Source organism: Apteryx mantelli, chromosome 23, assembly GCF_036417845.1.
Source record: "Apteryx mantelli isolate bAptMan1 chromosome 23, bAptMan1.hap1, whole genome shotgun sequence".
Taxonomy (NCBI): domain Eukaryota; kingdom Metazoa; phylum Chordata; class Aves; order Apterygiformes; family Apterygidae; genus Apteryx; species Apteryx mantelli.
In genome coordinates this window covers 9,943,443-9,966,141 of record NC_090000.1, presented here as the reverse complement: position 1 = coordinate 9,966,141, position 22,699 = coordinate 9,943,443, and the positions used below count along the sequence as shown (strand labels likewise).

Here is a 22,699-nt window from a genome sequence, read left to right as displayed (position 1 = left end):
GCCAGGAAGAAGCACATAGGTGTGAAGGTGACTGTGGGGCCAGCTCTTTCTGAGTACCTGAGAGGCCAGCAGCTTGCACATGGCTGGGAATTGCCTTGGAGGTCACTCCTGTCCTAGCAGCATCTAGGCCTGCAACAGGCACATGGCTGTAAACGTCCCAGTGAAGTCCTTTCTGTGTGAGGAGCAGATAGGCCAGCAGCATGTTCATGGCTGGAGAAGTTATTTTGCGGAAACTTCTGTCTCTGAAGTGCACAGGTCAGCAGAAGGCATATGGTGGGTGTAAGCATTTGTGGGGTCAGTTCTGTCTGAGACAAAAGGCTTGGATGTCTTCTGTGAGGACGCTTCTGTCAGAGAAGCTCATTGGGCAGCAGTGTGCACATGAATTTATTCCACTCCATTATCATTCTTTAGTACTGGTACCTTTAAAATGAGGATGTTGTCCTCTGGCAATTGTGGACATTGAGTGGGATTTTGTCCTTCTTTCAGACTAGAAGGCTGAAGCCTGCCAGGGAGCCAGCAAGACTTTCATAGGCCACTAAATGAGTCTGGAGCTGGTGTGAGCAGTGGCATTAGTAATCTCTGATTTCCAGGCTGCGTGTGCTGTAGAAATTCTGCCTGTCCAATGGCAGGGAGCTTGTTAGATTTTCCTGCAGGGCTATACTGGGTCTCTGTTCTTCATGTGTACACTTGCTTGAATATCACCTCTGGGACAGTAACATGTCTGATGCTCTGTCTGAGTATGTTCTGCTTGGAGAATGGGTGCAAAGGCTCTTGGAGGAGACGGAGGTAATGTCAGCGCCAAAGGAAGGCCTGGGAAAAATGCGCACAGAAGCCTCTTTTTGGCAGCAGGTTAGGCACAAGGGAGAGGAGAGATTCGTCCTTGGGAAGCCCCTTGGGAGCACTTCCTGAGATTCCTTGAGGTGGGAACTGAACATGAGCAGGGCTGAAAATGGATGTTCAGAGCAAGTGCATTTTCAAAGCCGTTGGGGGAACAAAAGCAACTTCAAGGGATGGAAAATGGCCCTTGCTGTGTTTTCAGGCCCTTGGGGGGGCCCCTGACTGCTTCCATGTCTAGTCCTGTCCCCTCTGTGTCCCTGATGCGCCATGCTAATGCAGCAGTGCCCTCAGAATGAAGATCCAAGCCATGTGCCTTCTACTGGCCTCTCAGGTACTGCGGGAGCAGGGACCTAGCAGTCAGCTTGCATGCAAGCCTTGTGGCTGCTCCTGGCCTATTGGGTACTCAGGAAGAAGTGATCTCACAGTCAACAACCAAGCCATGTGCTTGCTGCTTGCCTATCAGGTACTGAGGCATAACTGACCTCAGATTGAAGATCCAAGGCAAGTGCCTGCTGCTGGCCTATCAAGGGATGTGGGAGAAGTGATATCAGAATCAACATCCAAGGCCTGTGTCTGCTGCTGGCCTGTGAGCTCTTCAGGGAGTAATGACCTGAGAACCAGCGTTCAAGCCATGTGCCTGCTGCTGGCCTATCAGTTACTCTAGCAGGAATGCCCTCAAAAGCACGTGTCGCAGCCATGTGCCTGCTGCTGGCCCATCAGGCCCTATGGAACCAGTGACTTCACAATCAATATCCAAGCCACATGCCTGTTGGGAAAGGAAGGGAGGAGAAGGTAAATAAGTTAAGTGCCAAGTGCTCCTGAGAGGCTAAGGCCAGCATCCCATTAAAGGGGAAAATAATACGGTAACGTGAAAAAAGCAAGCCACAATACTATTCAAAGAGCCTAAGACAATGTCCCCAAATTCTTCAACAGGAATCCACTCATTAAGTGGAAAAGGAAAACACATAACTGTATGTGAAAGTGTAATGGCATTGAAATGTATAAAGATGTGCAATAGCAGAATGGTGTGATGGTGTGAGATGCAGCATTCCTAAGGAGAAATCTGCATTGAAATGTGTGTGCTGTTTTGCATAAATGGTGGTGTGCAATGAGAGGGCAGTTAGAGAGAGATGGAGAGGTGGCGAGTGCCAGTGGCCGTGGGCTGCGAAGGTGCTGTGAGCTGTGAACACTGGGACCCTGCTGCACAGGGGACAAACATCCATCCCCCTTGCCTGGCCCTGAATCCACAAGCCCAGGAGGAGTTTAGTCACCTGAGGAGAAAAATCCCCCTCCAGGACCTGGGTGCAGCACCTGTGTCTGCAAAGTCATCAGCAGCAGCCCCTGCAGCCCCATCCCTGGGAGCAGGTTCAGGGCTGGAGCTGGCACAGTGGAGACCTGCTGTGACACTGCCTGGGGCACTGAGCCCAGAGAGGAAACCACCGTCTTCCTGACTCAGGCACTGCTGCAGGGAGAGTGTGGCACGGGGGCTGCTGACGTCACGTGGGCTGTGGTTTGTGCACCTGCAGGCAAGACTTTGATCTCCCGATCAGCCCCCGCGAGGGAATAACGGGCCCTTGGGTGAACACCCTGAGAGTAGGGAGGGCTCTGAACGCCTGGGCTTCCCTGTCTGCTGTGAGAGGAGTGAAATGCCCCAGCTCCCTGCTCCCAGCCAAGGCACCCACTGCGGGGCTGTGCGGGAAGGGATCGACAAGCCCATTCTCACGGGAAGGGGCTCTGGCCATGGTAACGAGGCCTTTCACCACTGCTGCTGCTCCCAGCACAGTGGGGCTGTAGCAGGGTTGGGGCTGTTTCCTTCCCTTCATGACACTGTCACGCTCTCATGCTATGAAGGTTCGATAGCAACGACTGAGACAGTAATATAATAATAATAAAAAAGATGTTTATTTCCTCACACAAGTTCTTGGATTAGTAACATCCATTAAAATAATGCGATTACTAATTTAGAAAGGATAACACAAAACCATCAGTTACTAATTTAGAAAGGATAACCTGAAACCGTACATTACTGCACTATTAATTGGAAGGACTGCTTATCCCTGCTTGAAAGCTAGCTTGTTCACTCTCCTAGTGAGAGGGCTCTCAACCTCGAGGAGTTACCTTAACCCAGCGTCCCAGGAAAAGGGGAGGGGGGGGGGATACTCACGGTCCAGCCGGAGAGGATGGTCAGGTCACGTTCCCGTCCCTGCTCAAACTCTCCTAGCTCCCAAGTCTCTTTTTATACGGCTGGGGCTCTGGGCAAATACTGCTTTTGCTGACTTTTAGCAAGTTTCGCAATCACAGGACTGTCTGCTTGGGAGGACCCTGCTAGCGAGGCAAGACCACAATACCTCCGTATTGTTTCTTCCCTCCCTGGGGGTCCGTGCAGATTCCAGGTGACAGACTTCTTCAGTCTTGTTAATGCTGCCATTCCGCAGCCTTGCGCATGTCAATCCTTGTGCATATCGGTTGGTAGACAACTTTAGTCCTGTTAAGTCCTCACTCGCCCGTCACACTGCCCACCCCCGGGGCAGTCCCAGCTCCATGGTCCCCATGGTACAGGGACAACGGGACACTCACACCTCGGACACTTGGGTACACACAGCGGACGAGATGCCCAAAGCTCCCTGTCCCCACAGTGGGGTACAAGGGGCGGCAGAGCCATTTCCCGCCACGGTCTGCCCTGTCCCACAGGGGTGGGTCCCATGACGATGCGCCAGTGCAGCAACTGTGACATCCGCATCGGAGCCGTCCCTCATATATGGTCATGAACGGCACTGGAGAACTTCATTGGAGGGCTGGGCTGTGTCAGATGGGAGATGGCTCCTGATAATGTCTAAAAAGGTGCCTGCTGCTTCGATTGGCTCCTCCTGCAGCTGGGCCAGCACCTGCAGATATATATTGCCCTCCTGCCTTTGTTGTCCCCTGCGAGTCCCCAGGAGCTGTGGCAAGGAGTGGGTTGCAGCAGGGCCGTGCCAGCAGGGCAGGAGGCTGCGGATGGAGGCCGAGGGAGTCCTCGTCCCTCGGGTGCTGTGGCTGCTCCTCTGGGTGCAGCTCTGCAGGGGTAAGTGCCTGCTTCCTTGTCCCACAGCCCTGGAGCCAACGGGCACCAGTGAGGTCACTGGGCTCCCTCTGCAAATGGGGTTTCCTCCCCCAGTCCAAAGAGGCAAGGGGCAGAAGGTGCTCAAGTCCATCCAGCCTATGCCTTTGCTTTTGCCTCTCTGGGTAGGAGAAGGGTTTTTGTGCTTCCAGGGCTGCTGTGCTGCAGTGGCAGTCATTGCCTGAGTGTGTTTAGAGACAGCCCATCCTTGGGCATCCTCTGCTGACCCTCTGTTCCCCCAGCGCTGTGCCCTTGGAGCTGGCAGTGAGTCAGCTGGTGACTGCTGATCGACTGCTCATCGATCCCCAGGGCACAGCCAGCCCCCGAGGTGCCCAGGAGGGTTTCTGTGGTGTTCACTGCCCTGGGGTCGGGGTGTGCTTGGCCTGAGGAAAGGCAGTTTGTGCTTTGCAGAGAGGAGGGGACCAGGACACCTGCACCCACAGCCCAGCAGAGAGGTGTCCTTCCCGGGAGTCCTGGCCAAGAGCAGGGGCTGGGCTCATGCCCATGTGCGAAGAGGAGATGTGGGTTGGGAGGGATCATGGGGATCATCTCAGTGCTCCCTGGGGATGTGGAAAACCCTGCAGGAGGTGGGTGGGTTTGGGTGGTTCCCAGAGCAGGCGGTGGTCAGGGCCCTGGGGCCCTGGGAGGAGCAGCAGTGTGTGGGGAGGCCTGGGGGTTCAGGGCTGCTCCTGGGGCACTTTTCTGTGGAGGAGTGGGTGCCCTGTGCAGGGCCAGGCACGGTGTCCACGTGGGCATGGGCAGGATGGAGTGGGCTGCTGGGGTGGGAGGCGGTGCTGAGGGCTGTGGAGTGTGACTGTCCCAGCAGGGTCAGAGCTGGGCATCCTCCAGCCGAGCCCAGCACAGCCCATGTGCAGAGGAGGGATCCCAACACTGTCCCGGGACAGCCCGGAGAGGGGAGAGGGCTCACACCCCAGTGCCTGGGACTTGGCCCCAGGCAGAGGATCCCCCACACAGCGGTAGCAATGGGTCTCGGTGCTCTCCTAACTGGTCCCGTGTCTGTGTTTGAAGGTGCTGTGGAGCTGAGGCTGGAGGCTGGAGGCAGTCGCTGTGCTGGGAGAGTGGAGGTGAAACACCAGGGGCAGTGGGGGACGGTGTGTGATTATGGCTGGGACATGGAAGATGCTGCTGTGGCTTGTAAGCAGCTGGGCTGTGGATCTGCTGTCCAAGTTCTTCGGGACGCACATTTTGGGTGAGGATCTGGCCCGATTTGGCTGAGCACTCTTGAGTGTCAAGGCACCGAGACTGCCTTGTCTGAGTGCAGTCATGCTGGTTGGGGAAAACATTACTGCTGTCATGGTTGGGACGCTGGAGTGAATTGTTCAGGTAAGGAGTCAGCCAATCCCTCCCCTTTGGTGGTCGGGGCTGGGATCAGGGCGTTAACTGGGCTGTGCCCTGAAGGAGAAATGTGTGGGTACCAGTGCAGGCCCTGACGTGGCTCCTCTTGCTGCCAGGCTGGGACTGTTGCTGATGATGTCCCTGCAGGGGACAAGGGGCTCAGCCACCCTCAGGTGGTGCCTCGGGCTGGAATATGAACCCCTCACCCAGCCCTGCAGGGTCTTTTGGTCGCCATCAATCTCCGCCTGTTCTGCCAGGACCCATCGGGTATTGCTGAGGGTCCCCATGCCCTAGGCACCAGGGACGACTTGCTCGGCACCCCACAGCTAGGCAATGGCACAAGATGGCCAGGGTCATTCCCCTCGGGTCATTCCCCTCACAAACAGGAGTGCCTCGGCTGAACCAAAGGGGCTTTTCAGAGGGGAGAAGAGCAGGGCGTGGAGCAGAGGAGCAGGGTGGCGGGTAGGACCTTGCACCCTGTGCCCAGGGCCCCCTGCTGGCTGCTCCCTCCTGTGTCACCACATGCTCAGACTGGCCCTGCTGGGTCCTCTGTCACAGCCCTGCGGGGAACGCGGCCCATGCAGGCAGCGCTGACCTGAAGTCCAGCTGCTCCTGCCTGCCCCTCTCTCCGAACGCTACCCTGTGCCACAGGGCTTTGCCAGCACTTACTGACCCTCATCTGCACCTGCTTTTGCAGTGAGAGCTGGTGGTGGCCCAGGGCTTCCCGTGGGTCTCCTGCTCCTCTGCCCGGTCGCTGGCCTGCTCCGTGTGCACCCCTGGCAGCGTGCTGTGGCCCGGCCTGGGGACATCCCTCCCCGGGCACACGTCAGAGGGGGCAGCTGGCCCAGACACCGACCCAGTTACAGCTGCACCATTTCTGTGCCTGGCACGTGTCTCCCCTCCCAGACACCTCAACACCCCAGGACAGCCCTGGGAACAGGGCGCATTTCGGGCTGCTCCGAGGTGCTTCCCCAGCCTGGCCCTGAGCTCGGCAGGGGCTGAGCAGGCTGCAGGAGCCGTGAGCACCTGGGCCCATTTTCCTGGACCAGGTGCTGCTGTGCCAGGGGACCCTGTGGCAGGCAGTGCCGGGCCTCTGGGGCAGCATCATTTCTCTGAGCAGTGCCTGTGGCTGTGGTTCCGGGATAGACACAAGCCCTGGAGCACTGTGCAGGTGTGAGAGGAGGTGAGGGAGGCCCTGAAGGGTTTGTGTCATCAGCACCCACTGACAGCTGCTGCCGGGATGTTCACGGGGCATTTTGGATGTGGCTGCCTTGGAAACGATGTGGGATGTGGGTATGTAACTGCCAGAAGCCTCTGGGAACTGCCTGCCATTGGTGTTTTTTCCAGGATTTGTGCAGCTGGCTGGAGGGGACAGCCCCTGCTCAGGACGTGTGGAGATCAGAGATGGAGGCCAGTGGAGAACAGTCTGTGACTCACACTTTGATCTCAATGCCGCTGACGTTATCTGCAGGGAGCTGCAGTGCGGCAGAGCCCTGTCCGTGCCCGGGGCAGCTCACTTTGGAGAGGGGGTCGGTCCCATCTGGGACAGAGAGCTGCAGTGTGTGGGGAATGAATCGCTCCTCTCCTCCTGCCCCTGGAGGTCCCTCAGCAACCAGACCTGCACCCATGCGAACGACGCTGGTGTCACCTGCACACGTGAGCATTCAGGGAGGAGGTGTGAAATGCCTGCTGTGAGCTGTGTGCTGTGGGGTAGGGGAGCGGGGAAGTGACCGTGCTGAGCATGGTGTGAGTACAGGAGGTGTGGAGTTGTCTGTAATCTTCCAGTGATGCAGGCAAAGGAGATGGGATTGCGTCTCTGTGGCATTTCCCTCTTTGGCTACTGGAGGTGCAAGAGCACAAAGCCATCCTCTCTAATTGCCCTCTCTCTGCTTTGCAATATTTGCAGGCTTCAGGCTGGTGAATGGCAGCACGGCGTGTTCAGGGCGAGTGGAGATGCAGGTGCAGGGGACCTGGGGGACGCTCTGTGACTCTCGCTGGGACGTCTCCGACGCCCACGTTCTCTGTCATCAGCTCAACTGTGGATTTGCTGAGTCTGTTCCTGGAGGAGGGCATTTTGGGAGAGGAACGGGCCCTGTCTGGAGAGAGAGCTTCCACTGCGAGGGGACCGAATCCCATTTGGGACAGTGCCCTGTGACTGTCCTGGGGGACTCCCAATGCTCACATGACAATGATGCTGGTGTTTTCTGCTCAGGTGAGTGCAGGGAAAACACAGGATTAGCCCAACTTGCCCCTTGTGTGTGACACAGCAAGCCAACAAAGCAGGGAAGCCCAAGGCAACAAGAACTTGTATTTCTTCCTGGAGCAACCCTGGCTTTCCACGGAGGGATTCAAAGGGCTTTGCCTGCTCAGGCAGACCACTTTGCACTGTGAGAGACGAGGACCGAGCAGGGAGGAGGCATCTCTGGCCTCCCCAAGGCAGGTTGTTCAGGCGCTGAGGGCCACCATCAGGACTGGCCTCCTCCACGCTCCTCCTGTGGCACAGGCATGGGACGGGGCTGCGGGGCACACCTCCACTCACGGTGGCTGCAAAGGACCCTCTGCTCCCTCCTGCAGCACACAGACCCATCCCAGACCTGCAGAGAGCCCTGCAGAGAGACCCTGATGCCACCACCTGCAGGGACTGCCCTGGGTTCGCCCAGCAGGAGCAATGCCTGGGGCTGAGCAGCAGAGCAGGGCTGGGATTTGCCCTGGCTTCTTGCAGCATATACCCCAAACTCAATGTGTCTTTTCAGAAAGGCCCCCCTCCCTCTGCTTCCTGCCAAAGACACAAGCTCCCAGTCCCCGATCCCTGGTGATCCATGGGGATGCAGAAGGGCAGAGACATGCGGGCTCTTCCCCAGCTATCTCAGCAGGTGCCAGCCGCAGGGTGGAGACGGGAGCAAGGCTTGTGCTCGTCCTGTCCACCGCCCAGGCCATTGGCTAGGCCACTGCTTCCTCCTGCTGGAGCTGCTCCATATGTGCCATTTAGGACATATGTGGTGGCTCTGGGATTTGCCCGGACCTCCCATGCTTTCCCATCTCTGCACCTTCCTGAGCAATGACAGCGTATGGCTGAGTAAGGTTTAGTGGCTGGAGAAAATAAAAAATGCCCACATCACCTGCAATGGTAATGCTGGAGCCACCTGGGCACAAAGCTCACACCAAGTCTTGCTCCCTGTTCAGCAAGGTGCAATGCAGAGAAAGAGCTTGGTAGTGACACGAGCAAGATTTCAGCTCTCGGGGTGACCCACGTTCATCAGCAATAGCTGTCCTCAGCTCCCTGCATAACCCAAGGAGGGGCAGAGGCACCTGCAGGCAAGGTCTCCTCCCCCTCATCTTGGACACCTCTCGGAGGTGCCTGTTGCTTTTTATTTTCAATGGACAGCACCAGGACCACCAGCATTTAGACTGGAAAGTCCCCATGCCCCAGGCACTGCCACCACCAGAGCTCAGGAAAGCCTCCCCTCTGGGAGCATCCGTCTGCTCCTCTGCTAACCATGGACCCTTTGGGGCTGAGCCTTGAGTGCCGTGCTGGTATACACTGAATTACTGGGGGTTTCGGCTGCTGTGCATGATCAAGGAGGCACTGGGAGGTTGAAGCAGTTTGTGGGGCAGGGTGTCCTCAGGCCTCTGCCCGTGGGACTCCTGCAGCTCCCTGGGTGCACCCCCTGGGCTGCCGGTGCTGTCCTCCCCGTGGCCCAGAGCAGAGGCCCTGGGTGCTGTCACAGGGACCCAGACGGGGGCAGTTCAGAGGGGACTTGTAGGGTACGTCCGCTGACACACACACCCACAGACATCTCTGTTTCTCTCTGCTCTGCAGCTCCACCCAGGACGACAATGTCACCCCCCCGAGCAGGTAACCTGTCCTCCTCCCTTGGGGTTGATCTCCCCAGGCCAGGCTGTGAGCTGCAGCCTGAGGGAAGGGGCTCTGTGCTGGGGTGTGAAGCCCTGGAGAGGAGGCGTGGGGTGGGAACGGGTAGCTTTGGGGAGGGCTGTGATTCCGCAAGCAGTGTGGGAGCTGCCCCATGACCCACCTCTGTGTCTCCACCCCCTGCTGCCATGTGTGGGGGGTAAGGAGTGGGGTGTCCCTGGGTCCCCACCTCCCCCAGGCCAGGAGCTGCCTCCTTCATGTCCCTGCCTGTGCAGATCTACCCCGGGGCCGTGAGAAGGATAGCAGGAGAATCTCAGTGCCTGTCATCATCTGCATCATCCTGGGGGCCCTGCTGTGCCTGATCCTGGCCCTGCTGGTGGGGCAAGTGAGAAGCGCCAGAGCTCAGCGCAGAGGTGGGTCCTTCCCCATCGGTCCCAGGTGGGTGACGCCTCTTGGCAGCCCTGCGGGTGCTGTGGGGTGTCCGTGAGGGGCAGAGACAGAGCTGGGGTGGGGGTGCTGCCTCCTGCCCTATCCCTGCCCCTTCACTGTCTGGCTGGGGACAGCAGCAAGCAGGGTGGAGAGAGTCCAAACGCAGGAGGAGATGGTGACGGGGGAGGATAGAAATGGCAGTGAGGAGCTGGGGGAGACGGGAGCAGCAGGAGACCTTTGAGGATGCTGCTGGCCCCACTCTGGTCAGAGCTGGAAGGGAGGTCGTGGGGCAAGAGCGGTGCTGGGAGGCACGCAGGGCAGGGGGTCTCTGTGTGTGGGTGTCTGGTCCCTGGGCTTCTCCCTGCGTCCATCCCTTCCCACCCATGCCACGACCTGTCTGGCAGAGAACGGAAGTTCACCAGGGAGAGGAGCTGCGGGAGCTGCTCCAGGGTCCGAGGAGGGAGTGACTCAGGGTGAAAAGGGGCATGGGGCTGTCTCTGAAGGGAGAGCGTGAGGATGCCATTGCCCCAGACCATATGCACAGGGATGCTGTTGTCAGCAGGGATGTAACCAAGATGAGTGGACAGAGCAGTGGGGCCAGGCCGTGGGGTGTGTCCTGGGCTGGCCCAGGCAGAAGGGATGGGTGAGCACATTGGGGTCCAGTCTCCTGTCCCCATGTCCCTGTGCCGACCTTGCCTCTGTCCCCAGGCTCCAGGAGGTCTCTGGAGTCCTTCTCTGAGGCCGTGTACCAGGAGATTGACTACAGCCTGACGTGGGAGAAACAGGCAAAGTTTGGTTGCTCAGGTCAGTGTGGGTCGCTGCTGGGAGGGAGCACATCTGCAGGGCCCTTTCCCTCAGCCCTGACCCAGGACAGCACCTCGGTAGCTCCCGGGCCAGTGGTCCCCGCAGCGCTGGTGCCAGGGGTATGCAGGGAGAGCAGCCCAGTGCTGGGCTCAGGAGAGGAGCTTCCTCCCCACCAGCTCTGCCCATCGCAGCCGGGGGCACAGCTCCTCCCTGCCTCTCCTGCTGCACCCCCGGGGTTGTACCTGGTGGGTGAGGGAAGGGGCCGTCCTAGGGCAGCTCTGAAAGGCCCTTTGAGATGGGGTTTGTCCCACGGGAGCAGGGCAAGCCCCAAGCCCTCCTCCCCATGCAGTCCCTGCTGTGTAGGTCCCCCTTCCCAGCAGCCCTGGCCATGAACAGGGCCAGCAGAGCTCACCCCGATAACACCCGCTGCTCCTCTCCGCAGGCTCCTCTTCAGAGGGGTCCCTGACCAAGCTGCAGCCCGACCCTGGGGACAGTGAGGAGGAGGACGGTGCTGGGTCAGCCCCAGGTAATGGAGGGGGAGGCAGAGGAAGGGTCGATCTCTCCTCCCCATCGCTGTGTAATGGACAGCAGTGTCACTGAGTATCACTGTCGCGGTGGGGAGGAATCGCCCTTGTGTGTGACTCCAGAGCTGTCCTGAGCGGGCGAGGGTTGGATATGCCCCTTGGATCTGGGTACCTGCAGCCCTGTGCCCTGAGGGGTCGCATGGGGACTTCCCATGCTCAACCCATCCCTGCCTCCAGCAGGTCCCGAATTCGTCCCGAGGAGCCGTGCCTCCAAGGCCCAACATCTCCTCAGGCACATGGGGAGCCTTCACAGCCAGCTCCAGGGCAGAGCCCGACACTGCCAGCCTTGTGGCTGGGCGAGAGGGATCCCCACTGCTGCACGCACACTCCTGTACACAAGGGGAGGTGGGCAGAACACAGGGTCTCCTGTAGTCCTGCCAGCACCAGCATCTCAGCCCCTTGGTCGGGCACCTCCTTCCTTCCTCTGCTCTGCGGGAGGGCTCTTCTCATTGCCAACAGCTCCCCTCTCCTTTCAGATGTCCCCACCCTGCCCAGAGGTGACCCAGCAGATGACTATGATGATGCTAAGGAAGTCTCTGAGCCCAGGGAGGATTTTCTTCCTGGGCAGCAAGACTGGGAAGCACCCAGGGAAGCAGAGGAGGGAGACGGGCCCGGGGAGGCACAGAGAGGTGAGGGGGAAATGCAGTGCTGCCGGCTCCTGGGGTGCCGTCCCCAGTGCCCAGAGTGTCACTGCGTACTGAGAGCCTGACCTCTTGGGACGGGGAGGGATCCTGTCCAAGGTGTTTTCCTGGTGGGGAAAGTGGGGAGGGATAACGGGCTGGATGTCTCAGGGGCAGTGAGGGGAGGGGTTGGAAGGGGATATACAGCGCAGGAGGGGCACCCGCATGGGGAAAACTGCAATGCAGTGTCCTTGCTGCTTCCAGGGTGGAGCCTGCACTCGCAAGGAAGTGACAGGGCCCCCGGAGCCAAGAGAGCCACCCCATCCCCGCCCTCCATGGACACGGGGTATGATGATGCTGAAGAGGCAGCTCTGGCACATCCCCATGAGGACACCAAGCCTGAGAGACAGGGCCCTGGTGCCAAACGGTCCTTGAGCCCAGGGCCAGGGAAGCCCACCGCTGCCGTGCAGTTGGGTGCACCGAGGACAGAAGAGAGGCCTGTGCAGCTGGGAGAGCCGTGAGTGCCAGAGAGCGCTCTCCCTTCTCCCACTGGCAGCAGAAACAGCTGGGCCTTTCCTCTATTTTTATTCCCATACTTTTACACCGTGCATTGGTATTTGTTCTTACTAAACCCTTTGGAGGTTTGATCCAGAGCTGGTGCCTCCCTCCCCAGGTGGCGGGAGTGTCCCCAAGGCTGATCAGGGAGAGCAAAGCACCAAGAACCAGCAGTGGGGAAGGGGCACGTCTTGGGAACAGCGGGCTCTGAGACAGGCTGTGTGCCTGCCAGTGCACATGGTCCCTGGAGTGCGATAACAGTGAATAGGCCAGCTGGAGGATATTCCTGCTGGCAGAGACATTTCCATCCTGCAACCCACACACAGAGTTTCCACCCAAAATGGGTCTCTCTACAGGGTCCCGTAATGCCCCTCTGGGCAGGGAGGGCCAGTCTCCTCCCCCACCAGAGTGCCCCCACTTGCTCTTTTCCCTGGGGCTCTACCAGGGTCACCCTGGTCCCAAGGCATGGAGGCCACCACAGAGCTGCAGTGACAGGGTTATCTCTGGGCTGTGGCCCCACAGACGTGAGTCCGGAGGTGACAGCAGGGCCCTGAACACCCCAGCCAGACCCAGAGGGGTTCATCACCCAGGGATCACCTGCCCATAGCAGCTGGGAGGCAGCTCTGCTTCCCGCTGCCCTGGCACATGGTACAGAGCAGCTTGTTTGGGCACCCAGAGCTGGGATTTCCCCTCCTCTGGTTCCACAGGGACTCCTGTTTCCAGGGGCTGCTCCTCACACCCACAGCCCTCGTGGATCCTCAAGCACACCTGGCACAGCCTGAGCTGGCTCCTTCCTGGCAGGGGCTGTGAGGCACCAGGGCCCTGGGCAGCCCTGGGACCCCCGTCCTCCTGCTCCCATCCACCCCACCCCTCTGCCCTCCCGCTGCTGGCCTGCAAGGGCAGAAGAAGGAGCTGCCTCGCCTGGGGCGCCAGTTTGGGTTTGTGGAGGGGGAGATCTGTGTGTAGGGTGCAGGGGGACAGGAGCAGGCAGTGATGGGAAGAGATGTTTCCTTTTGCAGTGCATGGGGCCATGCGACTGCCCTCAGCTCTCCCTGCCCAGCAGCCAGAGCACAGCTCACCTCTTCCCCGCAGCCTGCACCATCAGGCTGGGAGACAAAATCAAATGCGTCTGCCAGGGTCTGGTGCCTGTCTTGGGGAGGCAGAGGATAACTCCCCCATTCCCGGTGCTGCCCAGCGCTGCCTCTGCTTCGTAAGAGGGTTTCAGCTCTGGGTCCCTGGAGGGACATGTCTCCTCTCCCCCAGCAGCCAAGCCACCACCCAGCAGTGGGGGTTGTGTGTGTCCTGGTCCCAGTGGCTGGGCTCCCCATTGGGAACAGCCACAGCTTAGCTGCCTGCAAAAAGCAGGATCCTACCCTGGAGGAGAGGAGGCAGCCGGCAGCTGTCACCAGCACCCTCTCCCATGGGAGCGCTTCCCCAGGCATTGCTGGGAGCTCCTCCAGCCTTGAGCCCTGCACTGACCCTCCATGGGCAGCAGCACATCCCGGGGCTGGGGACATCCCAGCTCCTCTCCAGGCTGGAGCACTGGTGTTGGGGACCTTGCAGGAGGGCTGGACCATGTGTGCAGAGCTGGGAAGGGATCGCAGGAGGGGACTGGATGTAGGCAGTGTAGGCGTGAGGGAAAAGTCCCAGTGCTGCTCAGCAAGGGGTCTCAGGCATCTCTGTCCCAGGCTGCGTGTGGCAGGGCAGGGGGACCCCAGGGTGCAGAGGGGCTCTTGCTCTGGGGCAGACACTTCTGTGCTGGAGCACCTGCTCTGCAGGGACCTGGTTGTGTGCCAGGTGCCTCTCACCAGCCTCTTCTGCCCTGGAGACTTAGACCTCAGGGCCAAAGTGCAGAGTAAGCAAGAGCCAGACCCCGCTCCTTCCCCTCGGCCGTCCCAGATCAGCTGCTGTCCCAATGGGAGCTGCACAGGGGCTTGGTTGGCACTCAGTCACCATGTCCAGCCCTCAGCTACACTGCAGGAGAGCTGGGCTGCGCCAGCCCCACTTATGGTCTGCCCTGCCCTCCTGCCCGGATCTGGCCCTACATGCACTGCTCTCTGCTGGGGAACACAGATGGTGTCACCAGAACGTCCCCAGGGTGGTGGGGCAGGGCTGGGGCAACCCTGGGGGCCCTCGGGGTGCTGGGGCTCAGACTCCACCTCCAGCCCCAGGACCTGGAGCCTCCCTGCTGGCAGCCCCTGCCCTGAGACAGCCCCCTCTGTCACCAGCCCCCTGCCTGTTTCTCTCTGCGGGAAATGCACGGTTGGAGCCTGAGCCCAGTAGGAGCAGGGGTTTCCCGTGGGGATGGGGGTTGTGTTTCCAGCAGCCGTGTTCATCACCCATCTCCACGAGGTCTCACTCTGGGAATGCTCTTCTCCTGTGGGCTTTCCACATTTGGAGTGGAGAAGGATAGGGGCTTTCTCCTTGGGCTTGGGGGAAGCTCAGGAGGAAGATGACAGCTTTGGAGCACTCCAAGGTGGCAGTGCATCCATAGAGCTGTTGCTGGGCTGCAGGGTGGCCCTGTAGCTCAGGGATTCGAGCACCACCTCTGTAAACCAGGGGATGGGAGCACAAACCTCCCCAGGACCTGGGCACTGGATCCTGGTTTGCTCGTCCCTATGGCACCAAGCAGGAGCTTCTGTGGTGAGCTCACCTGCAGTTCACGGCCATGCTGGGGCGAGCACAAAACTGCCTTCCCAAGGACTAGGGCTGCCAGCTCTGCTCAGCCCCACGGCCCATCTGCTGTGGGACAAGCACCTGTTCAACCAGCTCTGGGGCTGTGCCAGCCCCTGCCCTGCCCCACAGACACATGTGGGGCTGGGTTCAGCCCCCACCAAAGGACATGCTGTCCCCAAGGTCTGGCACAGGGGCCCCTCAGTGCTCAGCATGCTGGGGAGAGGCCCCTTCCCTGCCACCCAGCCCCTGCAGAGAGGAGGATGCCTGGACAGCCAGGGGTCCTGTCCCTCCCTGGCACATCTGCCCAAGGATGAAACATGCCCCCACCTGGTGTTATGGGAAGGAAGAAACACAACACATGCCGGAGGGCAGAGCTGGCAGGGAAGAGGCACAGGACAGGCACTTTACTCTTCTCTACCACCCCCAGGCTGAGTCAGAGCCTGGAAGTGGGCCTGTGGCCAGCATGACCCCCATCACAGGCTGGTCAGGACCACAGCCGCCCAAGAAGGTTGGAGGTGGGATGTACCCAGGACCCGGGGTTGCGCTCAGCAAGGCTTTGGGGCAGGTGTCTCTGTGCTGGCACCATCCAGCCCAGCCCAGGCCCACCAGACCATCCCCAGAGCCTGCAGGAAAGCATGTCCCTAGGAGCGATGGGACTGTTCCCTTTGCCAGGCTCTGCTCCCACACTCATGCATGTGGACATGGGCAAAGAGTGACAAAGCTGAAGACATGGCCCTGTTCCATCACCAGCATGATGTCCTTGGGATCCCCAGGAGACATCTGCCAGAACCAAGGGCAGACCTGCAGCCAAATCTCTGGCCTTGGATGTAGGAGACAGTGCACCTGCTCTGAAGCTCCACACAGCGCCCATAGCAGGAGCAGAGGGGCACCGCACAGGTGCCTGAGCCCATTACCAGAAGGTGATGGATCAGAATGATGCATTTGCTTCACAGACATTCTTGGACACAGAGTTTGTTTTAAAAAATTCGAATTCCTTGAGATCTGTTACTTAGGTAATGCTCATGTGGGGAATCCAAACCTCTTGAACAGGGTAGTTGGCTGCTGTCTAGCTCTTGATGGTATTCACTGCCACAGGTGTCCTTGCAACAGCATCTTCAGCTGGATTGGATGAGAGTCCCTGAATGGGGCTGTTCCAGTGAATCCTTATTAGCCAGCTGGCCACGGTCCTATGCAACCACTGCAGAGCATGCAGAATCTGTTGACAGAGGACTATATTGGACAAATCTGAACATCATCCTTGTATCACAGTCATAACTTCAATTCCAAAGATCTTGCCACAGGGCAAAGGAAGTGACACCACCATCCCAGGCTGGTCCCCCTTTACCTGCCTGCCCCTCTCCCCTACCCCTGAGCTCTCCTTTCTGCTGGCAGGAGTTTTCTGATGCTCTTGATGACCTCACACCACCTCCCTGATGACCTACATGCTAATAGCCAGTGCAGCTGGTGCAAGGAACTGACCTCACAATCAACATCCCAGGCATGTCACTCAACCTGCCTCTGCCTTCCTCCTGAGCTCTCATCTCCATGGGGAAGGCTTTCTGATCTGCTTCCTCACCTCACACTGCCTGCCTGCCTGCTGCCCAGTCAGATTGCTGCAGTAGAAGTGACCTCACAAACAAGCTCCCAGACATGCCACCTTCACCTGCCTCTGCCTCTCTCCTCTTCAGGAGCTCACCTCTCTCCTGGGGGCTTTCTCCTCCCCTCAATGACCTCACAGTGCCCACCTGCCTGCCTGCTGCTGGTCAATCTGGTTGCAGCATAGAAGTGATCTCACAATCACTATGCCACAGCTATCATGGTCACCTGCCTCTCCCTCCAGCCTCTCACATCTCCCTCATGGGCTTTGTCATGCCCTTGATGACCTCACATATCTGCCCACCTGCTGCTGGCCAACAAACTGCTGTGAAAGGAGAGACCTCATAATCAAACCCACCAATGCCACCTTCACCTCTCCCTCCCTCTCACCTCCTCCCAAGCTCTCCTTGCTGATGGACAGCCTCTGGGATGCCACTGATGACCTCATAATGCCTGCCTGCCCACTGCAGGCCAATCAGCTAAGTGTAATGGAAGTGACCTCACAACCACCACACCAGCCATTGTGCTTTCTCCTGCCTCTCCTGCTCCTACTCCCACCTCCCCAGCTGCTGAATCAGCTCCTGCCACCTGCAGTGACTCCAGTGCCTGTTCACCTGCTGCTGGTTGGGTGCTGCTGGGACAGGAGTGATTCACCAGCAACATCCCAGTGGTCACCTCCAACTGCCTCCCCTCTGCCCTCCTGCTGAGCTCTCATCTCCCATGGTCAGGTGCATCTGATGAGCCTGATGCCCTCACACCACCTGCCTGCCTGCCTGCCCAGGGCAATCCTGCTGCTACAGCTAAAATAGCCTCCCAGCCAGCATCCAGTCCTGTTGCCTTTATACATGCCACGCCCTCCTGTCCCACAGGGTTCTGTGTCATTTCAGATGGTGTGCCAGTTGGTCACTTCCTACATGGGGAGCTCCACTTCCCACAGGGCATCCCGTCACAGGGCAAGTCCACCATTTCTGTAGAGGAGCAATGCATCCAGTTCCCGGCCTTCACCCCTGTGGGGACAATGGAGATTTAGGACAAAAGCACCCCTGGAAATGAGGGGAATCGCACCCAGGACCTCCTGCATGCAAAGCAGGAACTCTTCCACTGACCTGCATCCCCTTACAGCCTGCTGAGGGCTGGGACATACTGTTGTCCCATGATGTGCCCTTTGCCAAGCACAGCCCTGCTGACCCCTGGTGCCCTGAGAGCCTCCGCAGAAAACAGCATTTGAACCCTCTGGCTGGCCCATAGGCTGGGACGGGGGAAGTTGGCATGGCTTCTCAGCTGGGGACTGGTGCTGGACCACGGTTGCACCACAGACTACTGCCCCTTCAATGCCTCTGCTGCCTATGGGGGCAGGAGGAGACTCTTGCTGCAGGCGCTGCTCCCACGCTCTGGCCCTCCCAGTGGAGGATGGATGGAGAGGAGCAAACCCCTTCCCTGAGTTACCTCTGCCACCCTGTGCAGCACTCCTGTGTGCATCATATCTGTCCCCAACACCAGCAGCAGCAGCAGCAAACGAGGTGAGGGAAAGGCCCTCCCCAGGGTGAGGTGCCCACAGCTCCGATTGGCCCCTGTGTGTGCAGTGGAGGGGCCACGGGAGCAGGCAGAGCTGATGCTGGGAAGGGAACTGCCCACAGCCCCTCAGCCAGGCACCAGGCCTCCCCCCTGCACCGCTCTGCCCTCCAGCACCCGGCAGTGGGCGAAGGGCAGTGTCCCCTTCCCTGGTGCTGGGCATGTGCCTGGGCTCAGGGACGTTCCCATTCCTGCATCACTGAGGACCGTCCTGACACCGGCCAGAGCTGCTCCAGGACAGCCCCAGGCTGGGGTCTCTGTGGTGCAGTGGGGGAGCACTTTCTGCTGTTAACCAAAAGGTTCGTGGTTTAAGCCCACCCAGGGACAGTGTCCTTTTAGCAGCATGACTGGCAGCACCATGTTGCCCGGAACCCTGGATTTTGCTCACAAAATTCTCTGTGTGCATGTGTGCGTGTGCGTGTGCGTGTGTGTGTGTGTGTGCAGAGATGGGTCTTGCTGAGGGGTGTTACACTGGGAGGGAACAGGCAAGGTGATCAACAGGGTAAGGATCAGCACCAAGCACAAGGCACACACTTTACTACTGCCAAAATATAACAAATCAGGCTTTAGAGAAGGCTGTCCATTATGCCCTGTGTCATCCTCCAGAGAAGAGAAGGAAGGGAAGCATGAACAGCCACAAATGAATTCCAAACACTTTCCCAAAGCATCTCATTGCCATGCCTTCACCAGCCCCTTGATGTGCTGGGAACCTCCCTGCACCTCCCCTGCTCGAAAAAATGCTCTTTTCCCCTCCCAGGAACTGGCCTGGGAAACCCAGAGGGAAAAAGGAAAATTCCCCTCCCTGCACCAGAAGGGAGTCGGCGGGACTGTTTGATTCAGCTCTTGCCTACAACAACACAGGACACATCGTTCAGATTTCTCCCTTCTGGTCAGCTCTGATGTTCAAAAACAAAACCAGAAGTCCAGAAGAACACACTGTAGCTGGATTTGTTTTATCCCAGGTTGAAAAATACAAACTGACAACAACAGCATGGTGAAGAGGTGGCCAAGAGGTTAAGGAGAGGGATTGCTACTCTATTCTGCTCTGTGCACATGGCCTCAAACTTCATCCTCATCAAGGATGATCCTGTTCCTGGCTCAAAACCAGCCTGGAAGGAGTCTTTTGGCACAGTGGCAGTCCTGCAGTCCCTGCCCCTACGGACAAGCATTTTCAAGCTCATTCTCAGAGCTGGCAAGACAATCCCCTTGCTTGGATGGCTACTCCCTTTCTCCCCACTCCTCTCACTTGTGCTTGGTCACAACAAAAGCCAAACTTCTCTGGAGCTACATCCCTGGGGAGCTGGCTCTAGGACAGCAGATCTGCTGCTGGCTGGGACATGCACGTTGCTCTGGGACGTCCTTCCTGGACCATGCAAGGTGGCCAGAGAAGCTGGAGAGCAGCATGGAGGATGCATGAGCGTCCTGTTGAACCTGAGCTGAAATGGTGGTGCCATGCTCTTCCCTGATGGGAAGGACAGAAGAGGGAAGAGTGTGTGTCCGTGCTGGGTGGTTGTGTCTGCACATCTCATCACTGAATGGGGAGAAGGCAGGGTGCAGTGCCATGGGGTAGTGAGAGAGGCTGGATGAGTCCCCACTCCAGCAGCTCTGTGAGAATGTGGAAGCAATTCAGACATCTGCGTGACATGCAGACAGCTCTGCCAGAGTCCCCCATGGCAGGGTCAGCCCTTAATCAATCCCCGGCACAACCTCAGGGAAGAGCACAGCACCCTCAGTCCAGTCTGTGCTCAGTTCTTGGTCTGACTTGTTAGCTGGAGAGAGGCTGAGACTCAAGACAGAGCGGGATGTCCTTGGTCACAGTTGCAGCTGAGATCCCAATGGGAGAGCAGGGTTCAGCAGCAGTGAGAGCTGGCAAGAGGACCAAAGCAGCTTGTGGGGTGGCAGGAGCAGGGCTTTGCCCTCTGTGCATGGACAGAGGGCTGCAAGGTGCTGCAGCTGCGCTGCACAGGGCAGCCCGATGGGTGAGTAGGTTTGGGTAAGGAAAGTGGGGAGGATCGAGGTATTTGTGCTGCGAGCTGCTACAGAGGGCATAGAGGACACAAAAGCAAAGTCTGTGTGCAATGTTCAGGAAATGCAAAGGAAGGTAAATTTGGAGAGCAAAAGTGACTGCCAGTTGGTGATCTGGGGCTGTTGTGAATTCAGTTTTACTGTCAGTTTTTAACCTCCCTGCTAGACCCCAGGGAATCACTGCATTTCTACCCTGTCTTAGTGCTCTGTCAGCAGCATGGAGCTGATGCAGAGGGATGTTCATAAGAGGCTCCAGCAAGGCCCCTCTGTGCTGTTTCTCTCCCTTCTGATACCCAGAGAAGAGCACACTGACACGCTGATATTTCATCAAAGTTGGACACTGCCTAGACTGGCACCGAGTCAGGATACTACCACTGTGCTGACCTTTGGGGGACCTTTTGTGACACCCCCAGCCACTGCCTTGAATCATCCACCTCATCCTCATGGGATCGACCTTCCTCTTACCCAGTGCCTCTGCAGCCAGCACTTCTGCTTTGCACTAGGAGAAGCTGGTTCTTTTTGGTCACAAAGAAAGGAACAAACTCTCTCTCTTAAGAAAGATACTATCTTATTAGCATCCCAGAAAAAGGTTATAGCAAATTAGTTTAAAAAGAAGAAAAAAAAAGAAGTCTCTTCTGATGCTGGGAACCCCAAGCTGATAAACTCTGGCGCAGACCTTGAGTCAGTGCATGGCGCACTGTGCAGACCCCGTCCGTGATGTGGTTCACCAGCATTATGGCCTGCAGGGCTTTTGTAGGATTTTATTAGAAGTACTGTAGCATAGAAGGAACACAGGTTCAAGTTCAAGCTGGGAAGCCAATCACAAGATCAGGCTCGAGGTCAGGTTCAGGTCTGGTGAGAGTAACCTGGGTCAGACACAGCCCTGTGATCAGCAGGCAGGACCATGGTAACAAGGCAGGACCAAGGGCAGGCCAGAAAGTCAGTCCACGGGCCAGGATCGAGATCACTGGTGTCCAGTCATGCATGGGTCAGTCATGACTCTGGCTGAGCTGGAGATTGTCACTCTATGACACAGCTCAGGCAGGGACTGAAGCCCCCAAGCTGAGCTGAAATGGGGCTCCTGGGCCCATGGCTAGTGGTTTAGTGGAGGCCCCACATGGGGCTGGTCAGGAACATTAAGACCTCTTAGTGCCTTTCAGGCCCAGACAAACTGTGAGGTCATCTTTATCACAGCAACTTCATAGGCCATCAGCAATCAGGCAGGTGGGCAGGCATTGTGATCTCAGCAAGGGCATCAGAACATTCCCCCAGCACAGGTGACAGATTTGGGGGAGAGAAGAAGGAGAGGAGGAGACGAGGACATGGCTGGGACCTTGACTGTGAGGTCACTCCTGCCTCAGCACTGTGATAAGCCAGCAGCAGGCAGGCAGGAGGGCAGCTGTTGTGAGGTCAGCCGGGGCAGCCGAGAGCCTGCCCAGTCAGATCAAAGATCCCTCACTCCATCCTCCTCCACTCCTGCTCGCTCTTCTCCTCCTTGAACCCTCTCCCTAAGCACAGAGGCCCAGAGACCTTTTGGTGAAGACTGAGGCAAAGCACAGAGGAGCTCAGCCTGACCTGCTTTGCTCTCATTAATTCAACCACCCTGTTCAGCAAGGTACCCATATTTTCCAGTACTCATTGAGTGGAGGAAGCTCTTCTTGCAAGTCTCCAGCTGAGCTTTGGCTTTCCCGTGTGGTTGCTTGTGTGTATATACAGACCACGTAATGCATTTCAAGGCTTGCTGTACTGCTTAGGGATTTAAAAGGAACTCTTGACTGAGGCCTACGATGGATGTTTCTTAACTGTTCTGGCACTTCCCTTCATGGGTCAGAGTCACCAGTTAAAACTGGATCCAGCCGGTCTTGAGGCCCAATGGATGTATAGTATTCCATAAAAGGAAAGGTTTTTGATTGTGATCTTTGATTGGTTAAGAAAATTCTGGAAAAAGTAAGAAAGAACTTAAAAAGCCTTGTTCCTGTTTGATATGCAGAGACCATGGTGGTGAGGTTTATTGTGACCACTGTTGCCGTTTGCTCTCCCCTATAGCTAGCTATAGGATATAAAGCTTCTGTTCTGACCTAACCCAAAAGTATTAAGAATTTCTTCTATACCTGACACCATCCCCACACACCCAGGATCTCTTTCTGTCCCTGCTTCCACCTCCTGTATACTCCCTTCTTTGCACTGGAGTTCCACCATGAGTTCTCCGGTCAGCCAAGCTAGTCTCATGATATTTCTGCTTGTTTGCCTGCGTAGCAAGGTGGACCGTTCTTGTGCCTGGGGCAGGGGATGCTATTCTTACACACCTGCCAGTTTTCTCAAGCTCCTTTGCCGCTCAGACCTGCCTCCATGGAATCCCCCACTACCAGTTCCCTGACAAGGCTGAAGTCTGCTCGCCTGAACTCCAGGCCCTGACTCTGCTACTCTCCTTCCTCGCTCCCTTCAGGGTCTTGAACTCCACTATTTCATGATCTCTACAGCCAAGGCAGCCACAGACTATTATGGCCACATCCCTTCTGGTTGTGAGCTTCCATGTCACAGAATCACGGAATCACGGAATGGTTGAGGTTGGAAGGGACCTCTGGAGATCATCTAGTCCAACCTCCATGCTCAAGCAGTGTCACCTTGAGCACATTGCACAGGATCGCGTCCAGGCAGCTTTTGAATATCTCCAGAG

The 22,699-nt window shown here is 57.7% G+C and overlaps 1 pseudogene; it reads left to right on the top strand.

Moving 5' to 3' along the window:
• Positions 1-4,917: 4,917 nt before the first annotated feature.
• The window catches only part of LOC136993991 (scavenger receptor cysteine-rich type 1 protein M130-like), a 51,057-nt pseudogene continuing 33,275 nt past the window's right edge, over positions 4,918-22,699 (top strand).